We start from the raw sequence: 16,582 nt of genomic DNA on the forward strand, positions 1-16,582 counted from the left end.
CGATCTATGATGTCTCTTACCGATTTACCGCTATCATTTTGGGGATACGCTCTAGAGACAGCTACATTCACTTTAAATAGGGCACCGTCTAAATCCGTTGAGACGACACCGTATGAATTATGGTTTGGGAAGAAACCTAAGCTGTCGTTTCTAAAAGTTTGGGGATGCGATGCTTATGTCAAGAAACTTCAACCTGAAAAGCTCGAACCCAAGTCGGAAAAATGCGTCTTCATAGGATACCCTAAGGAAACCATTGGGTATACCTTCTACCTTAGATCCGAAGGCAAGATCTTTGTTGCCAAGAACGGATCCTTTCTGGAAAAGGAGTTTCTCTCGAAAGGAGTAAGTGGGAGGAAAGTAGAACTCGATGAAGTACTACCTCTTGAACCGGAAAGTAGTGCAGCTCAGGAAAATGTTCCTGTGGTGCCTACACCGACTGGAGAGGAAATTAATGATGATGATCAAGGTACTTCGGATCAAGTTGCTACTGAACTTCGTAGGTCCACAAGGACACGTTCCACACCAGAGTGGTATGGCAACCCTGTCCTGGAAATCATGTTGTTAGACAACGGTGAACCTTCGAACTATGAAGAAGCGATGGCGGGCCCAGATTCCAACAAATGGCTAGAAGCCATGCAATCCGAGATAGAATCCATGTATGAAAACAAAGTATGGACTTTGACTGACTTGCCCGATGATCGGCGAGCGATAGAAAACAAATGGATCTTTAAGAAGAAGACGGACGCGGATGGTAATGTCACCATCTATAAAGCTCGACTTGTCGCTAAGGGTTATCGGCAAGTTCAAGGGATTGACTACGATGAGACTTTCTCTCCCGTAGCGAAGCTTAAGTCCGTCCGAATCATGTTAGCAATTGCCGCATACTATGATTATGAGATATGGCAGATGGACGTCAAAACGGCATTCCTTAACGGTTATCTTAAGGAAGAGCTGTATATGATGCAGCCGGAAGGTTTTGTCGATCCTAAGAATGCTAACAAAGTATGCAAGCTCCAGCGATCCATTTATGGGCTGGTGCAAGCATCTCGGAGTTGGAACATTCGCTTTGATGAGATGATCAAAGCGTTTGGGTTTATGCAGACTTATGGAGAAGCCTGCGTTTACAAGAAAGTGAGTGGGAGCTCTGTAGCATTTCTCATATTATATGTAGATGACATACTTTTGATGGGAAATGATATAGAATTCTTGGACAGCATTAAGGCCTACTTGAATAAGTGTTTTTCAATGAAGGACCTTGGAGAAGCTGCTTACATATTAGGCATCAAGATCTATAGGGATAGATCGAGACGCCTCATAGGTCTTTCACAAAGCACATACCTTGATAAGATTTTGAAGAAGTTCAAAATGGATCAGTCCAAGAAAGGGTTCTTGCCTGTACTGCAAGGTGTGAGATTGAGCTCGGCTCAATGCCCGACCACGGCAAAAGATAAAGAAGAGATGAGCGTCATCCCCTATGCCTCAGCCATAGGATCTATTATGTATGCCATGCTGTGTACCAGACCTGATGTAAACCTTGCCGTAAGTTTGGTAGGAAGGTACCAAAGTAATCCCGGCAAGGAACACTGGACAGCGGTCAAGAATATCCTGAAGTACCTGAAAAGGACAAAGGACATGTTTCTCGTTTATGGAGGTGACGAAGAGCTCGTCGTAAAGGGTTACGTCGACGCTAGCTTCGACACAGATCTGGATGACTCTAAGTCACAAACCGGATACGTGTATATGTTGAATGGTGGGGCAGTAAGCTGGTGCAGCTGCAAGCAGAGCGTCGTGGCGGGATCTACATGTGAAGCGGAGTACATGGCAGCCTCGGAGGCAGCGCATGAAGCAATTTGGGTGAAGGAGTTCATCACCGACCTAGGAGTCATACCCAATGCGTCGGGGCCGATCAAACTCTTCTGTGACAACACTGGAGCTATTGCCCTTGCCAAGGAGCCCAGGTTTCACAAGAAGACCAGGCACATCAAGCGTCGTTTCAACTCCATCCGTGAAAATGTTCAAGATGGAGACATAGATATTTGCAAAGTACATACGGATCTGAATGTCGCAGATCCGTTGACTAAACCTCTTCCGCGAGCAAAACATGATCAACACCAGAACTCTATGGGTGTTCGATTCATCACAATGTAACTAGATTATTGACTCTAGTGCAAGTGGGAGACTGTTGGAAATATGCCCTAGAGGCAATAATAAAAGGATTATTATTATATTTCCTTGTTCATGATAATTGTCTTTTATTCATGCTATAATTGTATTATCCGGAAATCGTAATACACGTGTGAATACTTAGACCACAACATGTCCCTAGTGAGCCTCTAGTTGACTAGCTCGTTGATCAACAGATAGTCATGGTTTCCTGACTATGGACATTGGATGTCGTTGATAACGGGATCACATCATTAGGAGAATGATGTGATGGACAAGACCCAATCCTAAGCATAGCACAAGATCGTGTAGTTCGTTTTGCTAGAGCTTTTCCAATGTCAAGTATCTCTTCCTTAGACCATGAGATCGTGTAACTCCCGGATACCGTAGGAGTGCTTTGGGTGTACCAAACGTCACAACGTAACTGGGTGACTATAAAGGTGCACTACAGGTATCTCCGAAAGTGTCTGTTGGGTTGACACGGATCGAGACTGGGATTTGTCACTCCGTATTACGGAGAGGTATCACTGGGCCCACTCGGTAGTGCATCATCATAATGAGCTCAAAGTGACCAAGTGTCTGGTCACGGGATCATGCATTACGGTACGAGTAAAGTGACTTGCCGGCAACGAGATTGAACGAGGTATTGGGATACCGACGATCGAATCTCGGGCAAGTAACATACCGTCTGACAAAGGGAATAGTATACGGGGTTGCTTGAATCCTCGACATCGTGGTTCATCCGATGAGATCATCGAGGAGTATGTGGGAGCCAACATGGGTATCCAGATCCCGCTGTTGGTTATTGACCGGAGAGCCGTCTCGGTCATGTCTGCATGTCTCCCGAACCCGTAGGGTCTACACACTTAAGGTTCGATGACGCTAGGGTTGTATGAATATGAGTATGCAGCAAACCGAATGTTGTTCGGAGTCCCGGATGAGATCCCGGACGTCACGAGGAGTTCCGGAATGGTCCGGAGGTAAAGAATTATATATAGGAAGTGCTGTTTCGGCCATCGGGAAAGTTTCGGGGTCACCCGGTATTGTACCGGGACCACCGGAAGGGTCCCGGGGGTCCACCGGGTGGGGCCACCTATCCCGGAGGGCCCCGTGGGCTGAAGTGGGAGGGGAACCAGCCCCTAGTGGGCTGGTGCGCCCCCCCTGGGCCCCCCTGCGCCTAGGGTTGGAAACCCTAGGTGGGGGGGCGCCCCACTTGCCTTGGGGGGCACTCCACCCCCCTGGCCGCCGCCCCCTTGGGAGATTGGATCTCCCAGGGCCGGCGCCCCCCCTGGGGGCCTATATAAAGGAGGGCAGGGGGGAGGGCAGCCGCACCCTGTGTCTTGGCGCCTCCCTCCCCCTGCTACACCTCTTCCTCCTCCCGCAGCAGCTTGGCGAAGCCCTGCCGGAGTTCTGCTGCATCCACCACCACGCCGTTGTGCTGCTGGATCTTCATCAACCTCTCCTTCCCCCTTACTGGATCAAGAATGAGGAGACGTCATCCCTTCCGTACATGTGTTGAACGCGGAGGTGATGTCCGTTCGGCACTTGGTCATCGGTGATTTGGATCACGGCGAGTACGACTCCATCATCACTGTTCTCTTGAACGCTTCCGCACGCGATCTACAAGTGGTATGTAGATGCAATCTCTCTCCTATGACTCGTTGCTTAGATGAACTCATAGATGGATCTTGGTGAAACCATAGGAAATTTTTTAATTTTCTGCAACGTTCCCCAATAGGTTGAGGGTTTGTACCAGTAGCTATGTGTTTAATCTCTCTCTCTCTCTCTCTCTCTCTCTCTCTCTCTCTCTCTCTTGTTCTTGAGATGTCATGATCTTGATGTATCGTGGGCTTTGTTAATATAGTCGGATCATTTGGTGTTTCCCCCTCTCTATCTTGTGATGAATTGAGTTTTCCCTTTGAGATTTTGTTTTATCGGATTGAATACTTTTATGAATTTGAGAACACTTGATGTATGTCTTGCTATGAATACTCGTGGTGACAATGGGGTATCATATTGATTCACTTGATATATGTTTTGTCACTCAATTCGCAGATTCCCGAGGTGGCCTTGGGGTAACCTATGCATAGGGGTTGATGCATGTTCTTGTCTTTGTTTCTCTGGTAGAAACTTGGGGCATTCTTTGAGGTTCTTTGTGTTGGATTGAGTATTATGAATCTGAATTTGCTTTGGTTGTTATTTTAGCTTTGAGGTGGTTTTGTACCCTAAAACAATTTCTTCTTATGTTCTCTGCTAGATAAGAACTTTGGAGTGATTCTTCATCGCACATGAGGGATGGTTATATGATCCAATTATATTAGCAATGTTAAGAGATTGCACTAGCGAAGGTACGAACCCTAGGCCTTGTTTTCAAGCATTGCAATACCGTTTGTGCTCCATTTTATCAGTTGCTACCTTGCTGTTTTTATTTATTCAGATTATAAAAATATATTTCTACCATCCATATTACACTTTTATCACCATCTCTTCGCCAAACTAGCGCACCTATACAATTTGCCATTGCATTGGGTCTATTGGGGACACAAGAGATTTCTTGTATTTGGTTGCAGGGTTGTTTGAGAGAGACCATCTTCATCCTATGCCTCCCATGAATTGATAAACCTTAGGTCATCCACTTGAATGAAAATTGCTACTATCCTACAAAACTCTGCGCTTGGAGGCCCAACATGAGTCTACAAGAATAAAGTTGCATAGTAGACATCAAGCTCTTTTCTAGCATCGTTGCCGGAGAGGTGAGTGCGTGAAGGTATATCTTTAGATCTTGCAATTGAATCTTTTAGTTTCTTGTTTTATCACTAGTTTGGTTCATAAAAGAAAACTACAAAAAAATGGAATTGAGGTGGTCTCATATTATTCGTCTTTATCATGTCTTTCTTGAAAATGATGGAAAGGAAAACTATGCTCAATTGATAGAAGAAGAATTCAATGAAACGTTTAGCATAGAATCTTGCATGATGAGCATGATTGCAATGTTGTTAGTATGAATTCTTTGATTATCCAAAATGCTAATGATGATTGCACAAGTCATGACAATAATTGTAACATCCAAATTGAAAATTTGGATGTTATACATAGATCATCATATGCATATCATAATTTTATTGCATTTTGGTTGTGATCCTAGAAATCTTATGCAACTCAAGGACCCAAGGAGAGAGTTGGAGGTTTCACAAAATTCATATTTGAATTTATTTCAAATTTGAAAAGAGGATGAATTTGACTTTAATATTTTTCTCTCCAATTATTTCCAATAATAAAAATAAATGAGAGAAGATAATATGACTTCTTCAACAGAAGAGAAATATTGGAGAAAGAATTTTAAAATCAAATTTTATTTTATTTGCTCTTTTATATGAATTAGAGAAAACTTGCATTTTTGGAAATTGCATTTTAGTCCAGAAAAATGTTCATCTTGTCCTAAATATTAGGTTTGGATGGTGAAATTTGTTTCTTAATTTTTAGAATTTTTTATATTTTATTAGGTTTTTTCTTTGCGGCAAAATTAATTTTGTAAAAAGTCTCCCGACCGACTGGGCCGAAACCCAGCCGTCCCAACGCGCGTGCACCGCCTCCCGCCGACGCAGCCGTGCGGGCGTCGGACTCCCGCCGGAGTCCGGGTTGGCCTTCGCGCCCCCTCGCGCAAGCAGGAGCCCCCTCGAGGCCCTTTAAATAGCACTACCGCCCCGTCGTCTCTCCTCCCCACCAAAGCCGCCACCGCCCGCAGCCTTCACCGCCGTCGAGTGCCGTCGCCGCCTGCAGCCGCTCCATCGCCGCCGCCGAGCGCCGCCGCTGCACCCCGCCGCCAGGAGCCATTGCCGCCTCGCCCGCCGCCACCGCACGCACCACCGCCGCCGTTCGGATCCGCCGCCGCCGCTGACCGGTCAACCTCGGTTAACCGGTATAACCGCCAACCTGTCCCGGTTTTATTTACGATTTTTTTGGGTTTTAGGGATAGATCAGTTTAGTTTTTGTTTTAGTTAATTAGTAAATGTTCGTTCGTTTTAACGAACGGTTTTCGCTAGATTAGTTATGTTAACGAACGTTCGCGCGGTATATTTTTTCTTTTTAGTTTTATTTTCGGCCAGGGACCTATCCATAAATAGTTTTATCACGATTTAGCCCCTGATCTTAAAACTAGCATAGCTTTTGCTCGTTAGTCCAAATTAGATGAAACTAGCACATAAATCTTTGTAATGATCTGTTCTTTCCAGTTAACCAACTTGAACATGATTTTGACAATGTAAAATTTGAGTTTAGTTCAGATTAGTAAATGATCTTGGTTTGTTCGTATCTTGAGTTTCATTTCTCTGTTTGAGTTGTTTCTTTTTGCAAATCATAGCTAATCACTTGTACCTACTGTTAAGATCTAATCCACATGATAATAATGTTGTTAGGCTTGTTTTCTGTTTAGTTTAGCCGTTTGTTTGTTTCGTGTTTGATTTGGATCTTTTCTCGTTTTCTCGTTGTTTCGTGTTTGATTTGGATCTTTTCTCGTTTTCTCATTGTTTCGTTTGAGTGATTGCTTATGTATGCTACTGTTTCTCTATGCTAGATTACCCGGAGTGTGAATCTTGTTACTACAAATCTTTAGAGTTTGCAGATCGTCAACAAGGCAAGTTACACTTTGATCATACTCTTCTATACCCAGTTTTTACTATGCGTTAGTATGGCTCCTCAAATATTTGCATGAGTAGGATTGGGAACATGTGGTTTGGTTGTAGTACTTGAGGTAGGAACCTAATACCTTTTGATCACCCAGGGAATATATGTTATGCTTTATTATTGCTTAGCCATGCTCGTAGACGGGGATTGGATCGTGATTCACATGGAAGTTATGAGAGTTATTAATCCTGGATATCATTAAGGTGGCAACTTTAATACACAACTGGGTGGATTGGTTGGGGCACCTGGGGAACCCAGCGTTGTCCATTAAGGGAAATCCCAGGGTATTCGTGTGATTTTTCCTCGGTTCGCCACCCAGGCTCAAAGGGATCATATGATATTTCATGACTAGAAACTTCCGTGTGCAGCCACAAGCCATTATGGGCTCTTGCATAGTTGAGTAAGTTGTATGAGCTCTCGAAGAGGCGGACTAGCAGATGTAGAGGGAAAGTAGGTGTACCAGTCTGCCCAGAGTAGAGAGTTAATGCTTCAGAAAGACTATGTTCCGATCTTCCGATCATGGATGCGGTCGAGTCTTGTGGGGAAAAGTGCGCAACCTCTCTAGAGTGTATAAACTAATCATGGTTAGCCATGTCCCGGGTTATGGACATCTTGAGTATCTGGAATTGGATATTATTGTTGATCTCATCACTCTTTAATTAATTGAATTGGGTCTAATGATGATACTTGTTTAATTGGGATTTTAGTTGGGGGAACCTTCTCAAATATTGGAACAACTTGGGAGTAGTTAAATAAATTTATTTTTTGTTGTAGGGAAAAACTAGCTTTATGCAAAATTATAAACTTAGAGCCTCCACCAGCCAAATATTGCATGTAGATATAGTTCTTGCATTCAATGCTTTACAGTGTAAATCTGCTAACATATTCAATGTGCTGACCTACACGGATGCAACATCTCATGTTGCAGACTACTCAAACGATGAATAAGGTGCGATAGGTCGTTTTCTTGCACTCAGCTATGCGGTTGGAGTTGATGGACTCATTTACCTTCGAAGCTTCTGCAATTATTAGTTTAGATGGCCTTCAGCCATGATATTTTTGTGTAATCATACTCTTTATGAGCATTCGATGTAATAAGTTTGTGATTGAACTCTGTTATAATTCCCCGAGTACTGTGCGTGTCAGCATTACCGATCCAGGGATGACACTGAAGCATAGAGACTTTGGTCCATTGGGATCGTGATCGCTACAAGATGGTATCAGAGCACATGCTGACTGTAGGACGCGACCACTAGAATAATCCACATGAATTCTCTTCTTTGCTCATTTCTAATTCTCCTCTATTTCTACTCTATAGATGGCGGACCCCAGGAACAAGTTCACTCAGCCGGATGATGACACCCCTTTTCAGACGACACTTGAAGGAAGTCACTAAGTACCTGAACATCGGACTACCAAGCTTCACGGGGACTTTCTCTGCAACTGTACCGGAAGAGGAGCGCTGGAAGATCAAATTCTGGGTACCTGGAAGGACATTCGTGCCAACAACAGAGCCTATTGACTTCTACCTGGATGCACCAAGCTGGAGTTTAGGAAAGAGCATGGCAACCCATATCACCTTTGGACGCATATGTGAGGTGTTTCACAAGGAGCTAGAAAACACTCTACCAAATATATGGCCCCCGAGACAAAGAATGGGAGATGGTTCGTACCAGGAGGGATGGATCAATTGCAGCTTACATTTAGGAGATGGGTGATCATATTCGTTGACAAGAGAATCAACTATGCTTCAACATGAAGAAGATCAAGAAGCTGATGAAGAAGAACAACGAGCTAGAAGAGGAACTCAAGTTCACACGTGATGGATATGAGGAAGAAATTGCCATACTACTAGAGACGCATGAAGATCTGAAGAGGAAGCTAGGACTACTAGTGGAGAATCATAAGAGAGAACTAGCAAAGGAGATCCATTCAGAGGACTACATCATCTTGGACGACACCGACACGGATAGTGATGCAAATGATGACAGTGATGATGACTACGTTGACGAAGCTGGAGCAGATATCATGGAGTCTTCCTCTGATCAAAATTTCTAGACGACCACCATGTAACTAGTAGTATTCTTCCAAGTAGTTAGCAATGATCGAGTTTGTAATCATAGTTTAGATCGCTTGTGTGAACCTTGTGTGCTATTGAATGAAGTGAATTGATTGTGTTTGTCTCATGGGCATATGGGTAGTGAATCTCTCTTAGACCTATTTCTATTCTGTTTTCTCACCCCTTCTAACCCATCAGATGCCTCCGAGACATGACAATGGATTCGTGTTCCCACTGGAGCTTACTCAGTTGATCCAGTGGTAGAATGCCTTGACGCAGATGCTAGTTTAGAACCAGAACCAAGGCAATAACAACAACAATAACAACAACAATCCACCACCACCACCCCCTGTTGATAACCTAGCCCGTTTTCTGAGGTTGAATCCACCGGTGTTCTCTAGTAGTACCGAGCCGATTGTTGCAGATGATTGGCTCCGCAAGATTGGAAGAGAGCTGACCACTGCAGGATGCATAGATGCGGAGAGAGTGCGCTTTGCCGCACATCAGCTTGATGGACCTACATCATCTTGGTGGGAGAATTTCACCGCCACTTACCCCATTGATACAGTGACATGGGATCAGTTTCAGCAAGCTTTCCGCACTGCCCATGTTTTAGCAGGAGCTATGAGCATGAAGAAGCATGAGTTTCGCAACTTGCGCCAAGGAGGTCGTACAGTGGGACAGTATGTGGATGAGTTTAGCAAGTTAGCACGCTATGCCCCAGATGACGTGGCCATAGATGCCGCAAAACAAGAGAAGTTTCTTGAGGGACTCAATGATGAACTGAGCATGCAGTTGATGGTGGCAACATTCAACAACTACCAGGAGTTGGTAGACAGGGCCCTCATGATAGAAGGCAAGCAACAACAGATTCACAATCGCAAGAGGAAGTATGGACAGGGGAGGAATACCTCCGGATCTCAGAAGAAGCCCTACTATACCCCGTACTCGGGAGGACATACTTATAACCATTGAGGCCATAACCATGAAGGACACATGCACAATGGAGCAAGTTCGCACAACCACAGTGGCCCCAGAAATGGCAATGGGAATGGAGGAAGCAGCAGTCAGAATCGTTCCAACCCCTCAACACCAGCCAAGAGGGATTTGAGCCACATTACTTGTTTCAAGTGCCAGAAGATCGGACATTATGCCAATGATTGTCCTGAAGCCAACAATGGAAATGGCAATGGAGGTTCTGCAAAGAAGCCCAACCCCTTCACCAAAGGTCAGGTGAACCACGTCAGTGTGGAGGAGATTGAAGATCAGCCCGACGCAGTTGTCGGTAAGTTTTTGATTAATGCATTTGTAGCACTTGTTCTTTTCGACACTGGTGCATCGCATTCATTCATATCAAGGGGATCTATGGATAAGTATAAGTTTCCAACAGTAGCCCTTAAGTCACCTATGTTAGTAAGTTCCCCAGGAGCGGAGTGTATGGCTAGTAGGGGATGCTATCGGTTGCCAGTAACCATAGGTAGACATGTTTTCCCCACCAACCTGATTGTTCTGGAGTCACAAGGATTGGATGTGATACTAGGCATGGATTGGCTATCCAAGTTTGAGGGAAACATTGATTGCACTAGTAAATCAATTCTTCCCACCACCCTGGAAGGAAAAAGGATCAAGTATGTATCCAGGCATGCGCCGAGGAGGACTCAGGTGAATTCCTTATCAGGAGTTGTTCAGGAGGAAGTACCAGTGGTATAGGATTATCCCGGCTTATTTCCAGAGGAGTTACCAGGCATGCCACCAGATCAAGACATTGAGTTTTTGATTGAGCTATTGCTAGGCACCGGACCAATATCAAAGAGATTGTATTGGATGTGAGCAAAGGATTTGGAGGAAATTAAGAAGCAGATAAAGGAGTACTAGAGAAAGCTTACATTCGACCAAGTTCATCACCTTGGGGATCCCTAGTGCTTCTAGTGGAGAAGAAGGATGGATCTTTGAGGATGGTTGTAGATTATCGTGCGTTGAATGAGGTGACGATCAAGAACAAATACCCTGTGCCAATGATCAATAATTTGTTTGACCAGTTGCAAGGAGCTAAAGTTTTCTCCAAGACCGATCTTCGATCAGGTTATCACCAGTTGAAGATCCAAGAGCAGGATATACCTAAGACCGCATTTACCATGATGTATGGGCTATATGAGTATACATCCATATCATTTGGTTTGACTAATGCCCCTGCCTATTTCATGAGTATGATGAATAAGGTGCTCATGGAGTTTCTGGATAAATTCGTCGTGGTGTTCATTGATGACATATTGGTCTACTCGAAGAATGAAGAAGAGCATAAGGAGCATTTGCGTTTGGTTCTTGAGAAGCTCAGAGAACATCAATTGTATGCCAAGTTCAGCAAATGTGAGTTTTGGTTGAAGGAAGGATTTCTTGGACATGTTATATCCGGAGAAGGAATAGCAGTCGACCCTACCAAGGTTTCTTCTGTCACTAAATGGTTGGAACCCACCTCAATGGGAGAGATCAAGAGTTTTCTTGGACTCGCAGGTTATTACCGGAGGTTTATTGAGAATTTCTCTAAGATTGCAAATCCCATGACGGAGTTATTGAAGAAGGACACCAAGTTTAAATGGACTGAAGAATGTGAGCCCAGCTTTCAAGAGTTGAAGAAATGTTTGGTTACAGCCCAAGTGCTGATTCTCCCAGACCAACACAAGGATTTCCAAGTGTATTGCGACGCTTCACGTCGAGGACTTGGAGGTGTGCTTATGCAAGAAGGAAGTGTTGTTTCATATGCCTCACGACATCTTTGACCCCATGAGTTGAATTATGCTACGATGATTTGGAGTTAGCAGCCGTAGTGCATGCACTCAAGACATGGAGGCACTTTCTCATAGGAAATCATTGTGATGTATACACAGATCATGAAAGTTTGAAGTACATCTTCACGCAGAAGGAGTTAAACCTCAGGCAAAGGAGATGGTTGGAGCTCATAAAAGATTATGACATGAGATTGCATTATCATCCAGGAAAGTCCAATGTCGTAGCAGATGCGTTGAGCCAGAAGAGTTATGTTAACACTCTCATAATCGGAGGATTGCCTAAGGAGTTAGCAGACGACCTTCAAGAGCTATGCTTGGAGATAGTTCCGAGAGGTTATGTTGTAGCATTGGAAATTCAGTCCACTTTGTTGGGTAAGATTAGAGAAGCCCAAAAAGACGGACAAGGAGATTGCTGAGATAAAGGAAATGATGAGCAAAGGAAAGGATAAAGGATTTCGTGAGGATGAGCACGATACCTTATGGTTCGAGGATCGTATTTATGTGCCTAATGACCCTGAGATCAGGAAGTTGATTCTTCAGGAGGCTCATGATTCGCCTTACTCGATTCACCCAGGCAACACTAAGATGTATCTAGATTTGAAGGAAAGTTTCCGGTGGACAAGAATGAAGAAGGATATTGCCGAGTATGTAGCAGTATGCGATGTATGTCAGAGAGTCAAGGCAAAGCATCAGAAGCCAGCAGTATTGCTACAACCATTGCCGATACCCGAATGGAAGTGGGATAAAATTGGCATGGATTTTATCACTAGATTACCCAGGACTCGTTCAGGCTATGAATCTATCTGGGTTGTAGTTGATCGCTTGACGAAAGTAGTCCATTTCATCCCAGTGAAGACCACTTATACGAGTGCTAAGTTGACAAAGATATACATGACCAAGATCGTATGTCTGCATGGAGTTCCGAGGACCACTGTATTAGATAGAGGAACATAATTTACTTTCAAAGTTTTGGAATCAGTTGCATGAAACTTCGGGTACCATGATAGAATTCAGTACAGCCTTCCATCCACAGACAGATGGACAGACCGAGAGAGTCAATCAGATTCTGGAGGACATGTTGAGAGCTTGTGCGCTAGATTATGGATCTAGTTGGGATGACAATTTGCCCTATGCAGAGTTCTCTTATAACAACAGTTATCAAGCCAGTTTGAAGATGGCCCCTTTCGAAGCTTTGTACGGAAGGAGGTGCAGGACACCGTTATCATGGGATGAAGTTGGAGATTGATAGTTGTTCGGACCAGACTTAATCAGAGATTCTGAGGAGAAGGTTAAGCTGATTCGAGACAGACTCAAGGTAGCCCAATCCAGGGGGAAGAGTTATGCGAATACTAAACGCAAGGAGATAGTCTATGAAGTCGGAGACAGAGCATATCTTCGTGTGTCCCCACTTCGAGGAGTTAAACGTTTTGGAGTCAAGGGAAAGCTAGCACCACATTTTGTGGGACCCTACAAAGTTTTGGAACGCATGGAAGAAGTTGCGTACAAGTTGGAATTGCCCGAAGGATTGTCAGGAGTTCATGATGTGTTTCATGTTTCCCAGTTGAAGAAGTGCCACACAAAGATGGCCGACATTCCTCTAAGAGATACAGTGCCACTGGAAGCAATTCAGTTGGATAGTGATCTGACCTATGAAGAGAAGCCAGTCAAGATTCTTGAGTTTTCTAGCCGAGTTACTCGCAGCAAGATTATCAAGTTTTGCAAATTTCAGTGGAGCCACCACACCGAAGAGGAAGCCACCTGGGAGCGAGAAGAAGATCTTCGTAATGACCATCCAAACCTTTTTGCTGACCAACTCGAATCTCGAGGGCGAGATTCATCTTAAGGGGGTAGGTTTGTAACATCCCAATTTTCAATTTGGATGTTATACATATATCATCATATGCATATCATAATTTTTTTGCATTTTGGTTGTGATCCTAGAAATCTTATGCAACTCAAGGACCCAAGGAGAGAGTTGGAGGTTTCACAAAATTCATATTTGAATTTATTTCAAATTTGAAAAGAGGATCAATTTGATTTTAATATTTTTCTCTCCAATTATATCCAATAATAAAAATAAATGAGAGAAGATAATATTACTTCTTCAACAGAAGAGAAATATTGGAGAAAGAATTTTAAAATCAAAATTTATTTTATTTGCTATTTTATTTGAATTAGAGAAAACTTGCATTTTTGAAAATTGCATTTTAGTCCAGAAAAATGTTCATCTTGTCCTAAATATTAGGTTTGGATGGTGAAATTTGTTTTTGGAATTTTTAGAATTTTTTAATACTTTATTAGGATTTTTCTCTGTGGCGAAATTAATTTAGAAAAAGTCTCCAGACCGACTGGGCCAAAACCAAGCCGGCCCAACGCGCGTGCACCGCCTCCCGCCGTCACAGCCGTGCGGGCGCTGGACTCCCGCCAGAGTCAGGGTCGGCCTCCGCGCCCCCTCACGCAAGCAGGAGCCCCTCTCGAGGCCCTTTAAATAGCCCCGCCGCCCCACTGTCTCTCCTCCCCTCCAAAGCCGCCGCCGCCCGCAGCCTTCACCGCCACCGAGCGCCATCGCCGCCTGCAGCTGCTCCTCCGTCGCCGAGCGCCGCCGCTCCACGCCACGCCGCCGCCGCACCCCGCCACCAGGAGCCACCACCGCATCGCCCGCGGCCGTCGCACGCGCCGCCGCCGACCGGTCAACCCTGGTTAATCGGTATAACCGTCGACCCGTCCCAGTTTTATTTACGTTTTTTTGGTTTTTAGGGATAGATCGGTTTGGTTTTCGTTTTAGTTAATTAGTAATGTTTGTTCGTTTGTTTTAACCAACAGTTTTTGTTAGATTAGTTTTGTTAACGAACGTTCGCGCGGTAGATTTTTTCTTTTTAGTTTTATTTTTGGCCAGGGACCTATCCGCAAATAGTTTTATCGTGATTTAGCCCATGATCTTAAAACTAGCGTAACTTTTTGCTCGTTAGTCCAAATTAGATGAAACTAGCGCCTAAATCTTCGTAATGATCTTTCTAGTTAACCAACTTGAACATGATTTTGACACTGTAAAATTTGAGTTTAGTTCAGATTAGTAAACGATCTTGTTTTGTTCATATCTTGAGTTTCGTTTCTCCGTTTGAGTTGTTTCTTTTTGCAAATCGTAGCTAATCACTTGTACCTACTACTAAGATCTAATCCACATGATAATAATGTTGTTAGGCTTGTTTTCTGTTTAGTTTAGCCGTTTGCTTGTTTCATGTTTGATTTGGATATTTTCTCGTTTTCTCGTTGTTTCGTTTGTGTGAGTACTTATGTATGCTACTGTTTGTCTACGCTAGATTACCCAGAGTGCGAAGCTTGTTACTAGAATCTCTAGAGTTTGCAGATCGTCAGTAAGGCAAGTTACACTTGGATCATACTATTCTATACCCAGTTTTTACTATGCATTAGTATTGCTCCTCAAATATTTGCACGTGTAGGATTGGGAACATGTGGTTTGGTTGTAGTACTCGAGGTAGGAACCAAATACCTTTTGATCACCCCGGGAATATACATTATGCTTTATTATTGCTTAGCCATGCTCGTAGACGGGGATTGGATCATGATTCACATGGAAGTTATGAGAGTTATTAATCCTGGATAACATTAAGGTGGCAACTTTAATACACATCTGGGTGGATTGGTTGGGGCACCTGGGGAACCCAACGTTGTCCATTAAGGGAAATCCCAGGGTATCCGTGTGATTTTTCCTCGGTTCGCCACCTAGGCTCAAAGGGATCCTATGATATTTCTTGACTAGAAACTTCCATGTGCAGCCACAAGCCATTATGGGCTCTGGCATAGTTGAGTAAGTTGTATGAGATCTCGAAGAGGCGGACTAGCAGATGTAGAGGGAAAGTAGGTGTACGGGTGTGCCCGGAGTGGAGAGTTAATGCTTCAAAAAGGCTATGTCTCGATCTTCCGATCATGGATGCGATCGAATCTTGTGGGGGAAAGTGCGCAACCTCTCTAGAGTGTATAAACTAATCATGGTTAGCCATGTCCCCGGTTATGGACATCTTGAGTATCTGGAGTTGGATATTATTGTTGATCTCATCACTCTTTAATTAATTGAATTGGGTCTAATGATGATACTTGTTTAATTGGGATTTTAGTTGGGGGAACCTTCTCAAATATTGGAACAACTTGGGAGTAGTTAAAAAAATTTATTCCTTTGTTGTAGGAAAAAACTAGCTTTATGCAAAATTATAAACTTAGAGCCTCCACCAGCCAAATATTGCATGTAGATATAGTCCTTGCATTCAATGCTTTACAGTGCAACTCTGCTAGCATATTCAATGTGCTGACCTACACGGCTGCAATGTCTCATGTTGCAGACTACTCAAACGACAAATAAGGCGATAGGTCGTTGTCTTGCACTCAGCTATGCTGTTGGAGTTGATGGAGTCATTTACCTTCGAAGCTTTCGCGGTTATTAGTTTAGATGGGCTTCAGCCATGATATTTTTGTGTAATCATACTCTTTATGAGGACTCGATGTCATAAGTGTGTGATTGAACTCTGTTATAATTCCTTGAGTACTGTGCGTGTCAGCATTACTGATCCAGGGATGACACTGAAGCACAGAGACTTCGGTCCATTGGGATCGTGGTCGCTACAATATTGTTTCTTATAAGCATGTCAATTTTTGTGGAGTGGAAAGACTTTGTGAAGACGTGCCTTATAGGGAAGATAGATTTTGTAAGAAGCATAAGCATGATAATACCAATTTTTTGCTCAAAGTGATAGATGAATTTGCTACAAAATAATGTTCTCTTTGTCCTATTTCTTGTGAACTTTGCAATAAGGATGGTCATCTTAATTTCCAATACAAACTTTTTCATGATTGAATCATGGCCAAATATTGTAAT

The sequence above is a fragment of the Triticum aestivum genome, chromosome 2B (genome assembly GCF_018294505.1).
Source record: "Triticum aestivum cultivar Chinese Spring chromosome 2B, IWGSC CS RefSeq v2.1, whole genome shotgun sequence".
NCBI classification, from domain to species: Eukaryota; Viridiplantae; Streptophyta; class Magnoliopsida; order Poales; family Poaceae; genus Triticum; species Triticum aestivum.